Genomic DNA, 10103 nt, shown 5'->3' on the forward strand with positions numbered 1-10103 from the left:
CTACACCCAAAGGTCAAGAACTAAGAAGAGAATTTTGCTCATACCTCAATTACATGGGCTGGGGCAAAAGCATAATAATGATGACACTGCAGTTTCTCTTCACCCAGAAGTGTTAAAAAATAAAACAGAGCAGACAAAGGTTTCTGCAATGTTTGAGCTACAGCTTTTCTTTTTGCTGCATTTAACCATCTCCTCCCATGTATGTAAGCTGTCTCTACATTCCATAACCCAGTGGTGCTTGCTTATTTGTCATATATACTCCTGAATGGATAATAGGATTCACCTTGATATGATAGCATCAATGTCTCTAAACTAATCTGGCGCATATAAAAACATCTTTCTAATCCCTGAGAATGCCATGTGTATTAGTTGCAGCCTTTCTGGTATGAATCCTCTAGAGTGGATTCAATTTCACACAAGTCCTAGCAAGACAGACCATCCTAGGCTAGGAATTCATACCCTCTACAGCTTGTACCCTTCAGAGAGGCAAGTAACCACTGTTTTCCCCATAGGATCCACCTTTAAACCTATGTATCATTTTTCCTTCCCAGAGCAGGGAGGTTTAGTCTGGGAATGTGGAGGTCAAATGCTTTGGACTGTCTTGCCCTATGTCTCCCTTTTATATTTGTACACCTTTTTGTGTAGCACTGCATGTTCACACTTAGTGTTCACCTTCACCTGCAGCGTTGAGCTAAGCTTGTCCACAGCATTTTTCCTTATCCATTTCCCCTTGACTCACAAAACCCTATCACCTGTGTTTAATGAGCCATTCAATCTGGCTGAGGCTCAGCTTGTTAGCCATTGTGTTCAAAACTGCTAGTCTTCCAGTGCTTTTCCATAAATTCCTGAGTATTCCCAGTCTGTTACCAGCTCACTACTTCTACATCAGAAATGACCTCTCACTAAGACCATTTATACCAGGTTTAAATCCACCTGCAATGCAGTCTGATGGGCAGGCAATATTTCCACTGTTTCTATAATGACAACACCAGCTTCCAGCTACCTGGAAGAAAATGTATCTCCAGGGCCCTGCAGGGCCTAGGACCTCAGAGGTGACTGCCAAAGTCCTACAGCCTCACCTGAGTGAGCACAGCTTTTCCAAGGACATGCTCTGGAACAGCTTGGCACACTTCTATTTGCTTGGCCTAGCTTAATCTGACCCAAGGTCATGCAACAACAAAAATGTATCTCTCATGCAATGTACTCTTGTGAGCGTTCACCTTTATTGTGTGCTTTGCATGCTCCATGTAGCAGTTGCCACACGATTATTCTTACATTCAATGCAACCACTGTGGCATGGTCTGGCCTTTTTTTTTTTGGCTTTTATTACTGTTTTGCATTGCATTTTGTTGGCTACGGTACTGTCACTGCAATCAAGTCTTTCGGTTCACAGCAAAATAAATGTTTGAATATGTGCATAAGTACCCTGATTTACCCTATTAACCCTGTAGACAAAACATAAAGGTTCTTGCCAGCATCTCCACTGGAGAAAAGGTATGTCAGGAACAGATAATATTAGGGAAAATATTGCTCTGTGCTCAGGAAAGGCAATTCAGGAAGGTTGTTTAGAGGTCCCAAGTAGTTTGCCTTTAGTGTTTTGGAAGGGGAGAGTGTTTTAAACTTTCAGAAGTGGGTGGCTGCCTCTGAACAGTGCCTCCTTGACTCTAGCCTCTCCGTTGGAGACCCCTCACTCTTTAGACCTGGAGAGTTGCTTGGGCCAGAATGAAATAACTGCAATCATGACCTTGCTCTCACCTTCCCCTCTCAGAGACTTATTTGACAGCTAGGACTTTTGGGGGCGTGAGGGCAATGGAAGGATTGTAATCACCTGACAATGAGATCTAGACTTTGTGCAGGAATATAACAGATGGAGGGAAAACACGAGTCCTCTGCTCCTCTTTTCTCTGTTGGGGCTCTGGCATCTCCATACGAATTTTCTGAAGGGAAGGGTTCAAAAATTAAAGAATTGGCTTGAAGCCAGCACTCGATCCTTTGCTTGTTCAGGCAAACTCCTGAGATGCCCTAAATGTGAAATGAATTGTGGAGCTCTTCCTCTGAGGGAATTAGAGTTAATAGCTTAATGTTCTTACAGAAGAGGGGGGAAAAAAAAAGAAGAAGAAGAAAAAAAGCCATGCAGGCATTTTAAGCAGCCTCACTGCTGGGCTGTGTATTTTCTTAATGCAGTTTCAGGAGACATGGTTGTTAGGGAGAGAGAGCAGGATCCCATTTTGTATGGAGATTTCAGCATTGGATTGAATGTCCCACAATCTCATGGTGCCAGGGCAACAGCAGCAGTATCTGGCCATTCCTTTTGCAGTGATCATCAGATGACCTTGAGATTTACCCAACTGAAGCAACACAGTTTCTATAAATAACCCATTTTCCAGGATCATGTTTTCGACTGCATCACAGACAATCCTAGCGAAGAATCAATCCAGTTGGGCACACCCTCCCTTTCCCCTCACCCTTCCTCTCTCACCCCCCAGCTCTCCCTTACTCTGTCTTGTAAAAAAAAAGCCTCCAAGATTTCTCTTTTGGCACTGACCTTCTGAGCTATCTCATGATGAAGACCTGAAGAGGCTGCAACCAGACATTGAAAAAAGAAAACCTTTTTTTGCTGGCAGGGGAATGTGTGAGTAATATACACACTGTTGGACAGTGGCCAAATCACTCTAGTAACGGCTGTTGGTTCCCCTTACCAAGAAAATGATCAAATGAGAGAGAGAAGCTGCAGTAGGGTGTCAGAAATGCTGAGTCGCAACGGGAGAGTGCCGCATCCAATGGAAATTTACCCAGGAGCCAGTGACCTTCACACGCTGGGGAGGAAGACTTGCAGGGATATCCTGCCCTCCCTCACACGGTGCTGTGCTACCTCCATGTCACCACCCAGGCAGAGCACATCCTGAAAAAGGAGATCAGGAGATGAGCTCGGGAGGAGTGCGAGCTTCAAGACAGGCTGCCAGGATGGCTGGCCCGAGAGCACTGCCCAGTCTGTGGCAATTACTTGCCTCTGGGGATTACTTGCTGCTCACCTGGCCCTTCCCCTGCTGCTTTGGACACATGGTCTTGAAACAAAACGGGGAGATGCAGCTGAGCCATGCCTGGGGCTACCCCACCTGAAGACGGCAGGTAGCAAATGTGGCTTCACAGCTCCCTGCTTTCAGGGCTGTGCCTTGTGACAAGCTAGAGCTTCCCCAGTGGCTGCTTCAACCCATGACCTGTAGCCATTTTCACAAGGTTTCAGGCACTTACTGTAAGCAGAGTGCAGGCAAAGAGTCTGAGGTTTGGGATATCATCAGACATCTATCTCCCTTTCTCCTCACTCCCAAGTACTGGGACATAGTTGATGGCTTTGCCTGCAAGTTTTCAGCCTCTCCCTGAAAGAAGAAGGTGTGCAATAATGCCAGAGGACAAAGGATACAAGGCAGCAAACAAGAGTTGTAGCTGAAAATAGAGGAAAACTACTTGCATCGAGCTGAAAGATGGGGAAAAAAGGGAGGAAGAGCTAGCTGGTGATGCAGTGACAGGGGTGCTGGCTAGATGGTGCTCGCACACACTCCTGTGTTTTTGCCAGGGACAAACAGAAGATTGTTACTGCATTCCCTTTAGGCAGAGGCTTCATTTCCACTGCAAGAGCTGGAGAAACTACCATCTGTTGGTGATACTACGAATAGAGAACTGGTAGTTCTCTGTGAAGTTCTTGTCCTTTTCAAAGATGAAGGGCTTCTGGAATATAAGAAAGATAATGCTCTCTTTGCACCACAGGAGAATGATAAGCAGCTGGCTGTCTCAACCCAGTGCTTCTGTGTTGGCTAAACAAAATATGATATCTGCCTCACAACATCCTTGAAATCACCCCTTCTCGTGCCGTGCTGCAGGAACTCGTTCTTAATCCTCTGGACTATTCTGGATTAGGCTTTCCTGGTTGTGCTGATGAAGCTGGCTCCAGTCACCAAGGCAACAGAAGGTTCCTCAGCCTCTGGAAGGAGAATATCGACGTGGTGAGGTGAAGATCGTGGCTAAAGCACACCCAATCCCACAGTCCACACGTTTTCCTTTTGCACATTGTGCTTTTAGTGTGGTTGTGTCCTGCTTGTGGCACAGCATCCACACAGACCTGCAGAACATCCAAGTCCAGAGAGTTCCTGTGCCTACTGTGGTGAGAAACCAACGGGCTTCTGGGACACCTGCTGGTGGACAGGTGCCTGACACACCAGGCTGTGGGAAGTTCAGGACTGTACCCTAACTCCAGAGCTTGGATTAAATGTCTTCTAGCCCTCCTAGTGGATATCTGCGGTGAACAACACAGATTGAGGGTAAATTAGATCTTGAAAGAAGCTCAGACCTGAAGCAAACTCCCTATGTGGCTATGGCTTACAGTGAGCCCAGCAACCACTAGAGGGAACAGAAGGCCACAATGAACAGCAAGTTTTTAAGATTTAAGATCCCTAAAACTAAAGCAGTCAACCAGAAAATCCAAGCAGCCATTCTCCATTAAAACTGGCAAAATATACCTGAAATTACAAACATCTTCTAATCCGGCAAGGGGGGGAAGTGGAGAGTGGAAACTGAGAGCAAGTAGGAATTTCATCTTTTTCTGTCATCCAAGCCCCATCACCGACTATTCCTACAGGCAGAGGAGTAGAAGGGAACACTTTACACCCAAGTTTCCCTGAAGCTGTTGATAGGAAGCCAGAGTAAATTGAGAACAAGGCAAATGAAGGTTTATCAGTGTTGTGGAGGGGTACAATACCAAAACACAAATGGATTCCCACCAAAGTCTGGGCTCCCAGGAATTTAGACAAAGCTACAGCCTAGGTCAGCATATATTTGGGGGAGGGGAAGCTATCATCTTTGCCATCTGTATCAAAAAGATCCTACAAGCTTTCCAAACCTTCTCCTTGCAGCAGGCATAACATGTCGCACATGAAAGCAGAACCACTTGTGTTTGCTGTCCTCGTGACAACATAGCTCTGCTCTGGGCTGCACTGTCCAACCAGCCTTGCCATGCACAACAGTGAGAAAAAAAAACACCAATGTGACAGAAAGTGGAAGTAAAATTTTGCTCAAGAGGTTAGAAATATGGGTTTGAAATTAGTAGATGCAGGGAGACCAATGGATGCAGTCTACCTTGACCTTAGCAAGGCTTTTGACACTGTCTCCCATAACATCCTCGTGAGCAAGCTCAGGAAGTGTGGGGTAGAAGAGTGGACAGTGAGATGAACTGAGAACTGGCTAAACAATAAAGCCCAGAGGGTGGGGATCAGTGGTGCAGAGTCCAGCTGGAGACCTGTAACTAGTGGAGTTCCCGAGGGATCATGCTGGGTCCAGTTCTGTTCAACATCTTCATCAACGACCTGGATGAGGGGACAGAGTGTATCCTCAGCAAGTTTGCTGATGATACAAAACTGGGAGGATTGGCTGATTCACTGAGAGGTTGTGTGGCCATTTAGAGAGATTTGGACAGGTTGGAGACCTGGGCAAAGAAGAACTTATGGAGTAGGTAGAGTCCTGCACCTGGGAAGGAATAACAACAGGCACCAGTACAGGTTAGGAACTGAGCTGCTAGAAAGCAGCTCCATGGAGAAGGACCTTGGTGTCCTGGTAGACAACAAGTTATCCATGGGGCAGCAATGTGCCCTTGTGGCCAAGAAGGCAAATGGTATCTTGGGGTGCATCAAGAAGAGCATGTCCAGCAGGTCAAGGCAGGTTCTCCTCCTCCTCTACTCTGCCCTAGTGAGACCCCACTTGGAGTATTGTGTCCAGTTCTGGGCTCCCCAGTTCAAGGGGGACACAGATTTATTTGAGAGAGTCCAACAGGGGCTTCAAGGGACTGGAACACCTGTCTTAGGAGGAAAGGCTAAGAGATCTGGGGCTGTTTAGTCTAGAGAAGACTGAGAGGGGATCTTACTAATGTATATAAATATCTGAAGGGTGGGTGCCAAGAAGGAGGGGCCAATTTCTTTTCAGTCTTGCCCTGTAATAGGACAAGGGGCAGTGGATGCAAGCTAGAGCACAGGAAGTTCAGCTTCAACATGAGGAAAAACTTCTTTACTGTGAGGGTTTCGGAGCACTGGAACAGGCTGCCCAGAGGTGTTGTGTAGTCTCCTCTGAAGACTTTTAAGACCTGTCTTGTTGTGTTTCTGTGTGACCTGCCCTAGATTTTTTGGTGATCCTTCTCTAAAAGGAGGGTTGGACTCCATGATCCCCAGAGATCCCTTCCAACCCCTAACAGTCTGTGATTCTGTAAATAACCTCAGCTTCAGCAGCCAGATATCCAGCACTGCTCATCCTCAGGATTAGCAAAGGAAGGGTTTCACAAGTGTCTTCTGCTGATGGCTCCTTCAAAGCTATTAACACTGCCACAGGTACCACTTGGCCCATGCTGGGACAAGAAAAGGGTGCATTATTGGGTACCCTGATGCCAGGCACTTCACACCAGCCCTCCTACTGGCTGATGGTGCAGAGCCAGAAGCCAAAACAGATATGTCAACAGAGCAGTCCTCACATAGTGATTCTCTCTAAAGATCAAGGTTGGCTGAATAGTGCTGTGGGAACAAATTTCAGCATATCTTTAACTCTTCAGGGCTGTCCCTTTCCTGGCTGTTATGCATCTTCATCCTCTCAGTGTGTCAGGACAACTGCACTGACTTCGACAGATTCAGTCCTGATTCACGCTGCTGTTCCCACGAGGAGAGGGAGGCCTCCACGTTACTGCTCCCAGGAATGAATGCTGAACGTTGCTTTTTATCTGTGCAACAGCTACAGGGATACTTGTAGTAGACCCTGCCTCATTGCTGCCTTTTGTCCATATGACTCGTCTTGATCCCGTTAACTGTTACTAATGTAATTCCTAAGAAATAAACTTTTTCAGCTTTAGGCTCCGGTTTTAGTTCCATCTCCTTCTTATGCACAAGTTTTCCTCTAATTGCTTTTGGTGCTGCCTTGCCTGGCATGGAGTGAACCATTTCCCACCCTCAGGGCCAGCGCAGCTACCCCTGCTGCCTGCCAAGCACAGCAGCAGTTCTGCTTTTAGCTTCTTAGGCACTGATCTGCTCAGACGTGTATACACAAGGGTATTGACACCCGCGCTCATGGCCTGTCTTTCCTTCTCTCTCTTCCCCTTCATATGTCACCCTCACAGAGGTGTGGAGGCTGAGTCACTCCAAGGCTACATGCTTTAGCCTCCCTGCAACCTGCCCATCTGAGCAATCCTCCTGGGCCAGCTTTACCCGAGAGCTTGGCTGTGGGAAGTATTGGCGTGTCAGAGAAGAGGGCACAACTCTTTTGTCATTGACAGGGAGGTCTCTGGGCCTACTTTGACCTAATGCTGCTGGTGAAATGGGCAGACACCACGGAACACAGCAGTAGGAACAACTCAGAGGTCAGGGAAATGCCAGCCTGCAATGTCAGGTCTTCTATAAGGAGAGAATGACCATTTGTCTCTGTATGGATCCCAGTTTAGGCTTGAAAATTGAACCTTGAAAAACCAACAGGGTAGATGAATCCAAGGTCTGGAATTAGATTTCTCCCTGGTCTTTTCAGATGGTTGCTTTCGTTTTTTTCTATGAGACCCCAGGCTGCCCAAAGAAGAGTGTTATGGCCTCATCCTATCCAGCTGTTGACTCAGCTAAGTGTGTGGTTATGAACCTTTCTTGACCTACTCACCACGAGAAAACTATTTCTAAAGCAAAATGTATTTTCACAGCAAACTGGGCTAAGAAAAGATATCCTTCTGTATAGCAGCCTCTTAGAAGCTTAGACAAGCCCATCTAGACTTCAGATATTTCTAGAAGGTAAAGTTTTGTAATACCATGGTTCCAGAGTTGTCACTGCGAGCTTTGCTCTTGATTTCTGTGTGACCAGGGCCTTGTTCAACGGAGTTCTCTCTGCAAACAAACAAGGGTGAGGTTTAGACATGGGGAAAAACAAATGGCCTTCTTGAGCATGGAATGCAGAATGCAAAAGACAACATCAGCCTGAAGAGTCCAGCAATCCGTTAACACAAGCTTACATGAGCCACGTTTTCCATGTTTGTAAAACACAACCAAAGTAGCTAACATCTCTCCTGTGGCTGGAGTCCAGAGAAGGAGACAAGCCAAAGCAAGATCAGGCAGTCTTCCAGCAGTGTGGCTTAGCTTCAGAAGCTGAAGTGTACTTAAAACTTTAAGGGGGAACAAGAGGCCAGCTTTAGATGCTGTTCTACCACCATACGCAAATTTCTAACTTGAGATGTTCCTCTCTCCATATTAATACTTCACCATGAGACTATAGTTTAATACATATTAATTATGCCATTTAAGCAGCTGGGACAGGTTTTATCATTCCATCAATTAGCAGAGCTGACATTGGCAAGTACTCTGCTCCACATACATGGCAAATTTCCCGCTAACATATTTATTTATTCAGTCCAGGACAGAAAGTAGGGAGAATTGGTTTTGCAAATGAAGAGTGCTTGGGAAATTCTGAGAAAGGCAGAATGTAACTAGCATCCAATAAGAAGTGGCACAGTCATGTATGGATGAGTAATCATGTGTTTAGAAATAAGACAGTGACAGCCTTTGCTCTTGTGGAAAACAGCACAGTAGGGAGCTCATTTTTTTGTCCCACCTGTAAACTACCATTTCCATCAGTACCAAACATCTAACAAGGGGCTGCTGATCCACTTGGTATCATCTGAAGCCCTTGAGGATCTCCCATCCACGTTGTTCCTCCAGTCACCGATGCTTTCTTTGGACAGAGTTCATTGCAACATGCTGCAAAGTCAGATCAGCTGGTAGCCAGCTTATCAGCGGTGGGCTACACTTTCTTACTGCTGTCTTGCCTTGCCTTGTTTCTACTGATAATGGGTGATGTTAAACAATTGAGAAAATAAAAACAGATCTTTAAAATCAAGAATTTTTCCTGTGAGCATACTTAGTACAGCCCACTAATCTCAGCCTTACTGATCTGCAGTGTGTGTGTTGCATGGAGCAGGCTAAAGGGGAAAGGGGCTATAAGCCTGCTGGTATCAACCAAGGGCATGGAGAAGAGCTACTCACAGCACAAAAACGCTGTCATGACACATAACTCTGCTCTTCTGACAGCCTTGGTGAAGGGAGCAAGAACTGATTCCATTTGGAGACTGAACTCCTAGCTCTATCCAGGAGTGAATGTTAAAGAGCAGAAGCACTGGTAAAGAGTAGAGGAGTGGAAAGGAAAAAAAATAATACTGTTCTCTCTACTGAAACTGGCAGACAACTTCCCTGGCCTCCTTACATTGGCAAAGAGCCTCCCCTCCTCCTTAGCAGCTGCCCCTTGTTTAATCCATTAAAAAACAAGGTAAAAAAATCTACCCAGAAAAGGCATTTACATAGTGCCTAAAATACAAAGAGTACCCACATCAATAGAAACCAGAATTTTGAATTGACTATCACTTCACAGAGTACATTGCCCAGAGTATATGGTTACATGTAGAAGTTATGTTATTTTTTTGGTAAGAGTAAAAAAACCCCAAAAAACAACCCATAAAAACCAATCAACCCAAAAACACTTCCCTTTATCCAGTTGCAACATACATAGATCATTGTCTTTTTGTGGTGCACTGCAGGGCAAACGCCAAATATTTCATCCAGGAAGCATCTGGGGAATTTCAATGTGGGAATAACAGAAAGAAAGTTTGTATTGTCCCTCTATCATTTCTGTGAAATACAGGCTGGGAATAGATAGCCCACATTCCCACATACTACTGGAGATGGTCATATGACAGATATTGAGTCCAGAAGGGCCCCAGGAACAACATTTTCCAAGTCCACATACACTGCAGGTTCCACTACATTTCATAATGACCTTTGTATAAAGCAAAATACTAATGGCTTATAACACAAAGTTAAATGCCAGCACTATAACAGGACACAGGAAAAAAGCAGGAGAGATAAGAATTACTGTCAAGTGCAAGTGTCCAAGGTCCCTGAAGTAGCTGGGACTTTTCTATGGAAATTCCTAGCAGTTTGCATGTAAAAGAGAAGCAGGACTGGCAGTGTGTGAGCACTGTATGGCATATGGATCCATGAAAGGAGTGGTTGAGGACCAGAGTCATATGCAAAAAACTGGAAAATAAACTC

This window comes from Chaetura pelagica, unplaced genomic scaffold (assembly GCF_000747805.2).
Source record: "Chaetura pelagica isolate M959 unplaced genomic scaffold, ChaPel_1.0 scaffold65, whole genome shotgun sequence".
NCBI classification, from domain to species: domain Eukaryota; kingdom Metazoa; phylum Chordata; class Aves; order Apodiformes; family Apodidae; genus Chaetura; species Chaetura pelagica.